The sequence below is a fragment of the Ailuropoda melanoleuca genome, chromosome 8, assembly GCF_002007445.2.
Source record: "Ailuropoda melanoleuca isolate Jingjing chromosome 8, ASM200744v2, whole genome shotgun sequence".
Classification (NCBI taxonomy): Eukaryota; Metazoa; Chordata; class Mammalia; order Carnivora; family Ursidae; genus Ailuropoda; species Ailuropoda melanoleuca.
Window position 1 is genome coordinate 36,014,786 of NC_048225.1, and position 12,255 is coordinate 36,027,040.

The 12,255-nt window shown below is 46.6% G+C and overlaps 1 protein-coding gene across 1 annotated transcript in view; it reads right to left on the minus strand.

Annotated features, from left to right (window-relative positions):
• The window catches only part of LOC117803349 (angiomotin-like protein 1), a 115,036-nt gene that overhangs the window by 45,522 nt on the left and 57,259 nt on the right, over positions 1-12,255 (minus strand).

Here is a 12,255-nt window from a genome sequence, read left to right on the forward strand (position 1 = left end):
TAAACAGAAACACATTCAGTTTCGAAGAGTTAAGCACCTCAGTCTAGAGCCAATTAAAGGGGGACTATGCTCTCAAGTAGTGGTTCTCAGTGTGGTCCCTGGACCAGCAGGGCCAGCATCATTCGGAAACTTGTTAGAAACACAAATTCTCAGGCCCCTCCAAGAGCTAACTGAAACAAAACTCGGGGGTGCGGCGGTGGGGCTCACGGTCTGTTTTGTTAAAGCCCAGGCCCTGCCGGTGATTACGACGTCCACCCACATTTGAGACCACTGTTCTAACCACCGCTCTAGAACTGTACATCTGAGGTTCATTCCCCTTCCTCTGGGAGACAAACAACGTGGTCATGGAGGGAAAGGAAAGGGAGCTGCTGGTCACGAAGTTTGGGACACATCCTGGTGACATCAACCCTGACTTACTGTACCTACAGTAACAAGCACGGTAAATTCTGAACTAGCTCTGAGAGCACACAGACCTCCTGTGGTTGGGATGGAGAGGAGACTGTTCTTTACTCAGAAATTCTTGGTTGATAGGTGGGGGGAAAGGTCCATTTTATAGCCAGTACTGGCTTGTGAACAGAGTGTCCTAACTTCTAACCTCATTCAATAAATAATAGTTGGTACACGACACAGTGCTCCCAACTGTGAAAAGCTGTTTCTATAAGAACTGGAATTCCAGTTTCTCAGAGAAAGGACATACATGAGAAAACACATAACATTCTAAAACCACTGGTCTCTCTGTTATTTTAATAATAATAATAATAATAATAATAATAATGGCAGCAGGTATTTACTGAGTGCTTTCAATGTGTCCAGCACTGAACATATGCACTGTTTCTTTTCACCTCATGCAATTCCAAGAGGTAAGAACTATTACTGTCTTCAAATTCCCTGAGATTATACAGCAAGGAGGCAGCAGGGCCAGGAAGCAAACCAGGTCCACCGTTCCTAAACAGTCTAGAATACTACCACCTTCCTCACTTTAACACACATTCTCATTTTAAAAAGCTATCTAACTTTCTTCATACTCTGTACGTTATTGAGTTTTAAGTACTGCACTTTTATTACTTTTTAAGTTATTACGCCATGTGCAGTTCCAAAAAACCCTCAACCATACTTAGTTTACCCCAAGACCTCAGCATGTGCTCAAGAACCAGGATAACCCACACTGAAGAATTCATGGCAATCCAGATATCCAAAAACTGCATCAAAGGCAAGAGCTGATTTATTCCCACCACGTGTGGGCGACCTGCCAGGGAAGCCCTCGCCACCTCCAGTGAAGCGAGCCCTCTCTGCTTGGTGCTCCCACAGCACGTTTGTCTCTCTTATTGCACTTCACACACAGAAATGTCCGCACAACAGCCCCACTAAGGGCTGAGCTCCTGAGAGTGGGACCGTGCCTCAGTCAACTGTAGATTCTAGAGCACTAAAAACATAATAAACACCTAAGAGATGGTTTTTAAGATTGGAAGCCAGACATACAAATTCTTAAAAGAGGGCAAAAATGAACTACAATCTGAACATAAAATGTAAAACTATGGGGGCGCCTGAGTGTGCCATCAGCTGAGCATCCAACTCTTGGTTTCAGGTCAGGTCGTGATCTCAGGGTCCTGAGATGGAGCCCCACACGGGGCTCCTCGCTCAGCACGGTCTGCTTAAGTTTTAAATCTTTTTTAAAAAATGTAAAACTATGCAACTTTAAAAAGGCAACACAGGAGAAAATCTTCGGGATGTAGTCCTAGGCAAAGCATTCTCAGATGTGACACAAAACGCACAATGCGTAAAAGGGAAAAAAAAAAATCAATAAACTAGACTTCATCAAAATTAAAAATCTTTGCCCTGTAAAGGTCCGGTTAAAAAGATAAAAAGGCCAACTACATGTTGCAAAAAAATACATGCAAGCCATATATCTGACAAAGGACTCCTATTTAGAATATACGAAGAACTCTCAAAGCTCCAGAGTATTAAAAAACCCAATCCAGTTAGAACATAATCAGGACAAGAGCAGACAGTTCACCAAAGAGGACATACAGATGGCAAACATGAAAAGATGCTCAACATCATTAGCTATTAGGGAATGCAAATTAAAACCAGGCTGAGATTAGAACACTTCTTGGGACAACTAAAATAATAAACAAATGCAGGTGAGAATGCAGAGAAAAACCAGATCTCTCATATGTGGCTGGTGGGAATGCAAAATTGTACAGCCACTCCACAAAACAGTTTGGCAATTTCTTGAAAAAACAAAACATACACCTACCATTCAAAATCCAGCAATCACACTCCACACTCCAGGGCATTTACCCTGGAGAAATGAAAACATGTCTGTACAAAACCCCTTGTACAAACATTCACAGCAACTTTAAGTGTAAGAGCCAAAAACTGGAAACAACCTAAATGTTCTTCAGTAGGTGAACGGTTAAATGAGCTGTGGTATATCCATACCATGAAATACTACTCAGCAATAAAAAAGAACAGATTGGTAATGAACAATATTGGTAATGTGACAGCCTGGGTGGATCTCAAGGGTATCGTGCTGAGTGAAAAAAGCGAATCTGAAAAGGTCACATGCCACATGATTTTATTTCTGTAACATTCGCAAAATGACAGAGGAGAAGAGGTTAGTGGTTACTCGGGTTTACAGCTGAATGCAGGGAGAGGAGAGTGGATGTGACTGTGAAGGGTGGCATAAGGGACATCCTTGAGCTGATGGAATAGTTCTATATCTTGACTGTGCTGGTGGTTACGGGAATCTACAAGTATGAAAAAAATGCAAAGAAGTATATATACACAAACACAGATGTGTGCATGTAGAACCCGTGAAATCTGACTGTGCTCTGTGGGCTGTACCAATGTCAGTTTCTTCGTTCTATTGTACTTTGATTATGTAAGATGTTACCAATGGGGGAAAATGGGTGAAGAGTACACAGGACCTCTCTACTATTTTTGCAACTTTCCATAAAGCTATAATCATTTCAAAATAAAAAGTTTTTAAAAAAGTGAATGGCAGGCCTTTTACTTAAAAGCAAAATAAAACGAATAAATAGGAGGTATATATAGCTACACTACTGGTCAGAGAGGTCCCAAACACATATTTAAAGGCACACAGTAGGTCTCTGTGACTTCATCTTTTTAAAAAGTTAAATCCAATTCTCCAGAGTTTTAACAGGGATACATTTCCTAACATCTTAGAGTTACTTCCCCATCTCCCTCATAAAATGATGGAAAAAAGGGGGGGCCTGATGTGTGAACCCCTTTGGGAATCCAGGAGTCCTATCCTAAGTGCCTGGGATGAATAGTCCCTGTTTCACAAGAACAGAGGCCGAGGGCCTCACAATTTAGAGAACGGGCAACGCGCCAACACACAGGCCCAGGCGTGGCTTCCTTCAGCAAAAGTAGTGTACTAACCTACCCACAATGGCCAAAATTTAAATTTTGCCTTTCTTCCAAAACAAAACAAAGTCGAACCAACAAAATAAAAATTTTTTTTAAAAATCGCCAAGCAAACAAACAAAAACCTCAACAACCTCAGACTATTTCCAACAAACCTTATAATCAAATATGTCCTCTTAGTTGACCTCCAACTTACCCCTTGCTTTTCAAGTATTCCGTTGCCTAGTGAATTCTGGGACACAAGAGCCTACCAAAATTAATGAAAAAATAGGAAGAGAAAAATTATTCAAATTGTATCAAAAATTATTCAAAACGCTAGAGGATTTCCTGACCTGAGCGGCTTCCATATGCATTTGAAATGCAGATAGCCCCATGAGGGTGTTGGGGGGGGGGTGCAGGATGCTACTCTGGGAGAATTTTGCATATCAGAACTACTAACAGGTCTTACAAAGTTACTTCCTTTTATTTTGCTGGCCTGGAAAATCTTTCAGATTTTTAGTTTTCACTAGTAATTCCCTTGTTTCAGAAGTCATTAATTATATTTTTTTTTAAAAAAGCCTTATGTTGGGGCGCCTGGGTGGCACAGCGGTTGGGCGTCTGCCTTCGGCTCAGGGCGTGATCCCGGCGTTCCGGGATCGAGCCCCCCGTCAGGCTCCTCTGCTGGGAGCCTGCTTCTTCCTCTCCCACTCCCCCTGCTTGTGTTACCTCTCTCACTGACTGTCTCTATCTCTGTCAAATAAATCAATAAAATCTTTAAAAAAAAAAAAAAAAGCCTTATGTTATACAGTACAGTACTTAATCATTTTCAAAGCAGTTTCACAAAATACTCTCAAGAAAAAAAGCCCTTATACCTAGGGGCTGCACTTTTCCCTCCAACTCTCACCAGCCAGGCTGCCTTCTAATTTCAATTAGTTCGGCCATCTTTCCCCCAGGCCCTGGGTCCTCTCTTCTCCACAGGAGTAGACTTCAAAAAAAAAAAAAAAAAAAAGCACAGCTTTACCCACAGAAACCTCCAGACTCACTGGCCAAGGGCAGACACTCTCAAGTCTAATCAGCATAGTGCCTTTCCATAAAATTACTCACATTTCTGCATTCATGTGCTTTTCTTAACGACAGCACTTTTAAATCGCATTTAAAATGAAAGTCCTCCATTAGCTTCCATGAAAAGATGTATTTTTAAATGCTTTGATCTCCACATGCCCTTCGGTATATTAGTATTCTTCACCCTCCACCATCAGCACAGAACCTAAAAAAACCAAGACTTCTGTGCATTTTAAAGAGAAGAGGGAGGGTGAATTAAAAGTGCAGCATCTTGTCTCCCTCCTATCCATTTGCAGAGTTTACCAGGCTTTCCTTATTTATCTTGAGAAATGTATCTCACAAAAGTCAAACTGTACCTATCCAAAAACTAAATATCCCCCTAGACCCCACCAGGGAGACTAGAGGCATCTCTAAAACTTCTATGTCTTCCTCCTTTTCAATCTGGTCAAATCAGTGGTTTCCAACCCTTTACACCTCTGCAAAACAGTTCAAAGTGTATTCAAATATTGTTCCCACACAATTCCCATAATGTTCATAGTAGATGCACTATGAACATGCTCAGAACACCATCCTGGGAAATAAATTTCAAATTGGTCTAGATTCTTCAAGAACTTGCAATCTAGACAGCCCCCTTAATCCTTACCCTGGGTCTGCCACCTGCAGGGAGCTACTAGGGTCCAGCAGTGGTGGGCAGTCAGCAGTGGTGGGCAGCCAGGGGAAACCTTGTCAGTTTGGCAGGGACCCACAGGCCAGGCAGAGAGCCATAATTGTTCAACATTTCAAGCCTTGACTTTTCACTTCCCGAAAAGGAAGGAAGTTTTTTGGGATAGCAGCTATTAATATCCCTCTATTCTGGTTTTACTCGCTTATGGCAAGTAACGCTATTGTCTGGGGTAGTCCAAAGCATCTTTGAGGATCGTAATTGGCTCTCGTGACCCCAACCTACGCTAACAACCAAGGACTTTATAAACAGTACAAAAACTCGATTCTCATAATATGCCACGAAAGAAGGAAATGGGCAACCATGTCCGCACTTTATCAGGACAGAGCAAAGGAGAGTTGAGGGACCAAGGGCACAAAATGTTCGGTCCCAACCGCAAAAGCCACGGGATCAGGGCGTCCCTCTACTGAAGGCCCAGTCCAGGTGATCCATACAGTAGCCTGGCATTTTGAAAGCACTGCCGTTTGAAGACAGTAAACCAACACCCAAGCCAAAATAGCAAAACCTTCAAACAAAAATGGAAAGGAAACGTCTTCTCAGCCACCAATCAAGACACTACAGAGTACAGCGTGGAGCCGCGCGGGAGCTGCGGGTAGCGAGCCGGCGGCATTCACATCCTGGGCTCCTAAGGGGGAAAACTTGGAAACGTCGCCCCGAGCTCAGCGCAGGAGGCAGAGGCCCTCGAGGTGGGTGCGCGCGCGGCGTGGTGGGTTCCGCCGCCTCTTCCTCCAGCCCTGCAGCCTACGGGGCACGCTCGGCCCCTGCCCCGGCGCAGGGCCCCCGGCTCCGAGGGGCTGTCATGGGCCGACGTGCCAATCTCCCTCCTGCCACAAATGTCACATTCCAAGAAAAACCAGTTCCACTTGGAAAGTTTAATTTTTCCCCCCTGAAACCACATTCTTCTAAAGGCAGCATAAACAGCAAGGGAGAGCTAAGTCTAACTCCCCAGTTTCTGTCTAAGAAACTTGCCTGGGGAGAACAAAGGAGCAGCAGCTAACGCGATCCGAGCCCCCGGGTCTGGAGCGCGACCCCCCTGGCCGCCCCCACCCGCCAGAGCCGAGACTTCCCCGCGGGGCAGGAAGGGTCCGGTCCGGGAGCCGCATCCCGTCGGGCGGGCCAGTGTGCGCGCCTTTGTCTCGCGCGGAGGGCAGCGGCCACCGGCCACCCGCTTCCGCCCCCTCCCTCGGGCGCCGGGAGACCCGCGCGCGGGCACGTCTCGGAGAGAGCGCAGCCATATGGCAGCGCCCCTCCGGAAAGGCCAGCCCCGCGTCGGGGGCGCGCCCGCACCCCGGGATCCCGGCCCCTCGGGCCCACACAACTTCCCAGGCTCGGATGCGGCGCGGGGCGGTGCGGAGATGCGACCCGCAGGCACCGGGGGCCTCCAGGATGGCGCGGGAACAGAGTTCTGCTTTATTTTATTTTATTTTATTTTATTTTATTTTATTTTATTTTATTTTATTTTTTTAAGCCAATCTGGGTAAGGGAGAGCAAGATTGCCGTGGCTGACACTCCCGGCCACCCGCGCCGAATCGGCTGCGCAAGTCGCCGGGGCCGATCTCAGTCCCGGGTTCCCCGCGTTCCCCGAGAAGGAGCCCCGTGCCGGGAGCAGCCAGGGGTGGAGGAGCCCCGGTCGGCTGGGTCCCTCGCGTGGGAGACTCGGAGGCGCCCTCCCCGCACCCTGAGCGGGGACTGGTTACCTTTCACCGCAGACTCAAAAGTTCCCCGGCGCAACTTTGCCCTCCACATGAGGCGACCATGGCTAGTTCAGTGGCGCGGCTGGGGAAGGCGGCCGCCGGGCAGCGTGCTGGGCATGGCGTGGGGCAGCGCGGGGAAGCGGCGCCCGACAGTCAGCCCCATTCACACAGGAAGGAGAGAAATGCCAGGGCTTCACCTCCAGCCCCAAAACCGTCAGCCGCTGCTGGGTCCTAGAGCGTCCCGCGCTCGCCGCCGCCGCCCGCGCTCCCCGCTCCGGGCTCCCCGCTCCCCGCTCCCAGCGCTCGGGCCGGGGAGGGTCGTGGGGCTCGTCACTGTAACCCTACACTCCACCCCCGCCCCGGCGCCCGGCCGCTGGGCCCTAGAGCCCGCCTTCAGCCGCCCGCCACCCCTCCCGGGCCGGGACCTCGCCTGCTGAAATTGCCCCGAGCTCAAGCTGACGTGTCTCCCTGAGAGTTTAGGAGGGCGACAGCCTCCGCCGTTTTGCTCCCTGCCGAGGCTTAACTAATGTCAGACTCAACAGTTCTCCCTCCTTGGAGTTCCTCTTCCTTCCCACCAGGCCAACGCGGGCAGAAATCGGTTTCCCGGTCTGGCCAGGAAATCCAGATTAGGTTATGTTTCGGATTTGTTCTTCTTTAAGTAGAATTTCCAGGTGAAAAGTGAACACACTTCTCTTTGCATTCCTCGGCCCTGGTGTGTATATGTCTATCAGACACTGGGATTGGGCGCGGAGCTGCTACATTCAACTCTGTTGACAGGCAGAAGGGCCAAAACTGGTCTTATAGATTTCGATATCAAATGTGTTGGCAGAACTGTACATCCTGTGGTCACAAACCCACAGGCTTTATCTGCCGGGGTGCAGGCACAGAAAGTGACTCTGGAAAAATGTTGCGGGTTCTGCCCCACCTCTTAAATCAGGCTGTATTAAGAAACACTACTCACCCATCCCATTACACCCAATTCTACTGGGCAGACCTCTGGAGCCTTGATCTACGGATCTGGAACGAGGCAACCATAACATTTCTCCCCAGCTTTCAGGGACCTGCTCTGCCACTGCGAGAGGTTGAGAGACCAGGGAGTGGAATAGTTCCTGAGGAGGATGTTAACAGGAGAGTCAACGCATACCTCGCCTCTTATCTTGTGCTCCTCTCCTCTCTTTGCCCTCTTAGGAGACCAGGATCTCTTCTGGGAATCCTGCCTGGACTGTGGCAATTACCCAATCAGTCCGCAAGCAGTTGCACCCTTCCAGTCAATTCTGGTGGATTGTGTATCCTGATTCCAGTCTATTCTGAGGCCTCTGATGGCTCAGTAACCTCGGCTCCCAAGATAAAACCCAAATGCAGTCATTTAACAATCATTTATCAAATGCCTACTCCATTAAAAGTCAGCTACCCTAGGACTTGACAGCACATGAAAGAAACAAAAGAAACAGCAGCTAACCAGCCTTTCTAGGATTTATTTAAGTAGACAAGATATGCAACCAGAAAACAGGAAAGCACTGGTGATGCCTGAAAAATGTGGAGTAAAGGACTGACTCCATGCAGGAGAAAGAGGAGCCTTGAAGGATGGTGGGGCTCGGATGCAGGTAGCATTTGTAGGAAATCAGTCTAGAGTGGGGGGAAAGGTAATGGATAGAAAAAGCAGGAAAGAAGGAAGGAAACTAATATTTATTAATTGCCCCCATTAGATAAAACACTATATCCTAGGAGGCAGCGAAATTTAATAGTTACAAGCGTCCACTGGAACAAAACAGGTATGGGTTGAGTGACAGCTCACCCACTCACTCACCGTGTGACCTTGGGCAAGTCACCTAACTTTTCTGAGCTTCAGTTTCATTTGCAAGGTGATGGAAATAGCCATGGCATGGTGGTTGTAAGGATGGAATGAAGTAACAAATAAAATACTTAGCATAATGCATATAAATGCTGGCCCTATACTTGCTATTATTTCAATCAACCCTTCAATAGCCCTGTGAAGTAGGGAGTCAATCTGGGAAACAGTTGCAGGAAGCACAGACATGTGAGGTCCAGGCAAAGGAGACAGGAAAGGAAGAGCTAGATACCATGCAGATACCAAATCTATGGAGATACCAAATACAGTGAACATACCAAATCTTTGAGGCAAGATTTTACTTTTTCCAGTGACTAGATAGGAGGGAGAACAAGGTAATCAAGTTAAGCCAGGTTTTGAGCCTGGGTCATAGGAAGAATGGACCAGTCCTGGAAAGATGGGCCATTGGTCCAATGACCAATGCTGGGAGAAGCTGAGTGAAGAGGGGGAACTGCTTTGAGAAAAATGTTGAAAGACTTTACTGCCCTCTGGGCAAGAGGAAAGAAGGAACAAGAACCTGGGTGAGAAGTGGAGAACAGACGTGTAGAGAAAAATAGAAATGAAGCTATGAAGATCGGTTTACTTGGAGAACACCAGGACAAACAAAAAAAAAAAAAAAAAGAGGAGGAGGAAGAAGAGGGAAGGCTGGAAAAGCAGAAGAGTGGGGGTGTTTAAAGGCACGGAAGCCAGAGGAAGTTGTGAGACGGTCCTTCCAGCAAGGGCTCTGGATTCCTAGACCTCCCATGAAGTGATTGGTACTGACTGTGGGCTCCACAGTCAGTTGACCCCAGCCGGTGGACCTAGCCTGAGCTCTTCAAATTGGATAATAAGTAATAATACAAGGGTCAAATACATGGTGGGCCAATTTTTCCCCTTCATGCACCTGAATTTCCTCAACTGCTAATAATCCCCACATCAAATATAGAAAATGAATAAGCTTGCATATCAAATATATCTGAAAAAATATATGTCTGAGAATCTCTTTTTCAGGAACTAAGGCCTGAGAAAAAGATTTCGGATTTGACTAGCAAAAGGTCATCAACACCGTTTTACGGTATATTTGGCTGCCGATTCCAACATGTGGAAACAAGGTATGTCAACAACAGAGAGCTGCTTTACTAGCGGTAAGGCAGCTCACCAGTCAGCACTGTTTTCTTTGGTTCTAGATACTCCCTCTAAAGGTCAGCATTCTCTCTAAAGTGACCCAGTTGTCTTTTCCTCACTCTCAGGAAAGTTAAGAAGGTGATGGGACAATTTCAGCACTCTTAGGGACAACACAAAGAACAGTCTTTAACTCCACACAGGGCGCATACTAGGATGTTCCAGACCAGGCGACAGAGGCATCCAGGTAGAGGACAATGAATGTGCTCTTTAGAGTCAGTCCTGAGTTCTAATCCTGGATCCACCTGTTTCCAGTTACGAAGAGTAACATAACATCAATATCAGCCTCGTCCTCTGTAAAATGGGAATAACTACACTTACCTCATTGGCTTATCGTGAGGGTTAAATTAGATACTACGTATCAAGTGCTAGGCACACAACAGAAATTCACTAAAAGAAATGCTTCTCTTCTCCTCCCGAGATTTGAAATACTAAGGAATCGAAATTCTCTCTTAAAATGCAAACCTCCTTTCCCCTCACTCTTCTTCTCTGCACCTGGTCAACACACCCCTTAAAGTCCTTACCAACTACTACGCTGACTAGGATGTGCCCTAAGAATGGGCCTAAGCTTACTAGAAGGGAAACAACAGATGACAAAAAGAGCGTGGTCATGACCATAACAGGGACAGTTACTGCACAGCCTCACCAAAACAGGTCACACTCCAGTTGGGAGTTGCCAATCTATGCCTGTTGAGTGAACAAACCAATGATTGGATGTAGCTGGGTTGTCCTTATCAAAATGCTTCTTTTCCTTCCAGAACCTGTAAGGAGATTTTTTAAGCCCAGGTTCTGTAGTGCTTCCCAATGTGTGATGTATAAACCGGGAATGTACAAAGTTCAATTTCTGATGTCCCCACCTTCAAATTCTAGAGATTTGGAATCTCTAAGGGTGACGTTCCAGAATCCATTCTGACTCCTGGCACCCTGCAGTTTGAGGGGCACGAACCAAGATCTCCAACTGTCTCCTTGGGGTCGTGGTGCTCTTGTGATTCTCTTTCAGAAGCATTCACCACATCAGAGCTTAGCATGATAAAGGTAAAGGGTGATGGGTGACATGTTAGAAATAAAGCATGATGGGGGCGCCTGGGTGGCACAGCGGTTAAGCGTCTGCCTTCGGCTCAGGGCGTGATCCCGGCGTTATGGGAAGGAGCCCCACATCAGGCTCCTCCGCTAGGAGCCTGCTTCTTCCTCTCCCACTCCCCCTGCTTGTGTTCCCTCTCTCGCTGGCTGTCTCTATCTCTGTTGAATAAATAAATAAAATCTTAAAAAAAAAAAAAAGAAAGAAAGCATGATGGGAGCACAATGGAGTGCCTGATGCTGTGCGGCAGGCAAACGACAGATTCCAAGAAATCCGAGTGCTGAGAGGAGGAGGATACTACTAGCAAAGACACGGACACAGGCAAGGAAAGCACACACTGTCGTGCTTCTCAGCACTTTTCCTTAGAGCCCCTTCTTTTCATAAACATACAATGATCATGCCCACCACAGATACCATCATCACTCTACTATTGCCAGGCAAGACGGTTTCTCCCAAGCTTTTCTTTGAGTTCTTTGTTTCACCATGACAATAGTTGTGATTTTTTTCCAGCTTGTTTCCAAATACAAAATCATGTTCTCAAATAAGCTTTCTCACATGCCACATGCTTTCTCTGACACATGCCCTCCCTTCATCTTGCAAGCTGTTGATAGGAGCAAAATTCAGGGAATACTGGGAAGGCCTCAAGTAGATGGGGTTCCAGGGAATATTGTGTGCAGAAAGGGAGGAGCAAGGGGGTGAGCCTTTGCCAGACTGACTACGAATGGAAGCTTGAAAAACAAAGAAGAGGAAGATGTCAAGAGCAAGTGGAAATATGCTAGATGAGGCACCTCTGAACTTCTGGAAATACCAGGTGCTGCTTTTAGGAGGAGCTCAATGTTATATAACAGAATAGGGCATTTGGAAACCCTGCTCCATTTGAAGCTTACCAAGGACTCTGTTGATTACGAAAAAATTTCCCAACAAATATTAAGTGCCTACTAAGGGCCAGGCTCCATGCTACCATCCTACACAGGCATTAGGCTCGCCTAGCAAGCGATAGATCTAAGGCCTGTTTGTCTGGATGTTTTTAGCTTCAACACCCATAGCGACACCAGTCTCTTCTTGCGCGTGGCTTTGTCTTGTGAGTGTATTACCTAATTTGATGTATAGAAAATACAACCAGCAGAGGGTAGACACAATCATGTCCGGGGAAAATTCACACACACAAAAATACTAAGGGGGGAGAGTATAATGTCCCAGAAGAAACCTGGAGTCAGATCCTGACTCAGTAGCTAAGAATTCTTTACAAAGAGGCTGGCAAGTAGCAGGTATTTAATAAGTAATAATCATTTTAATTATTAATTGCTACTCTTACTATAGA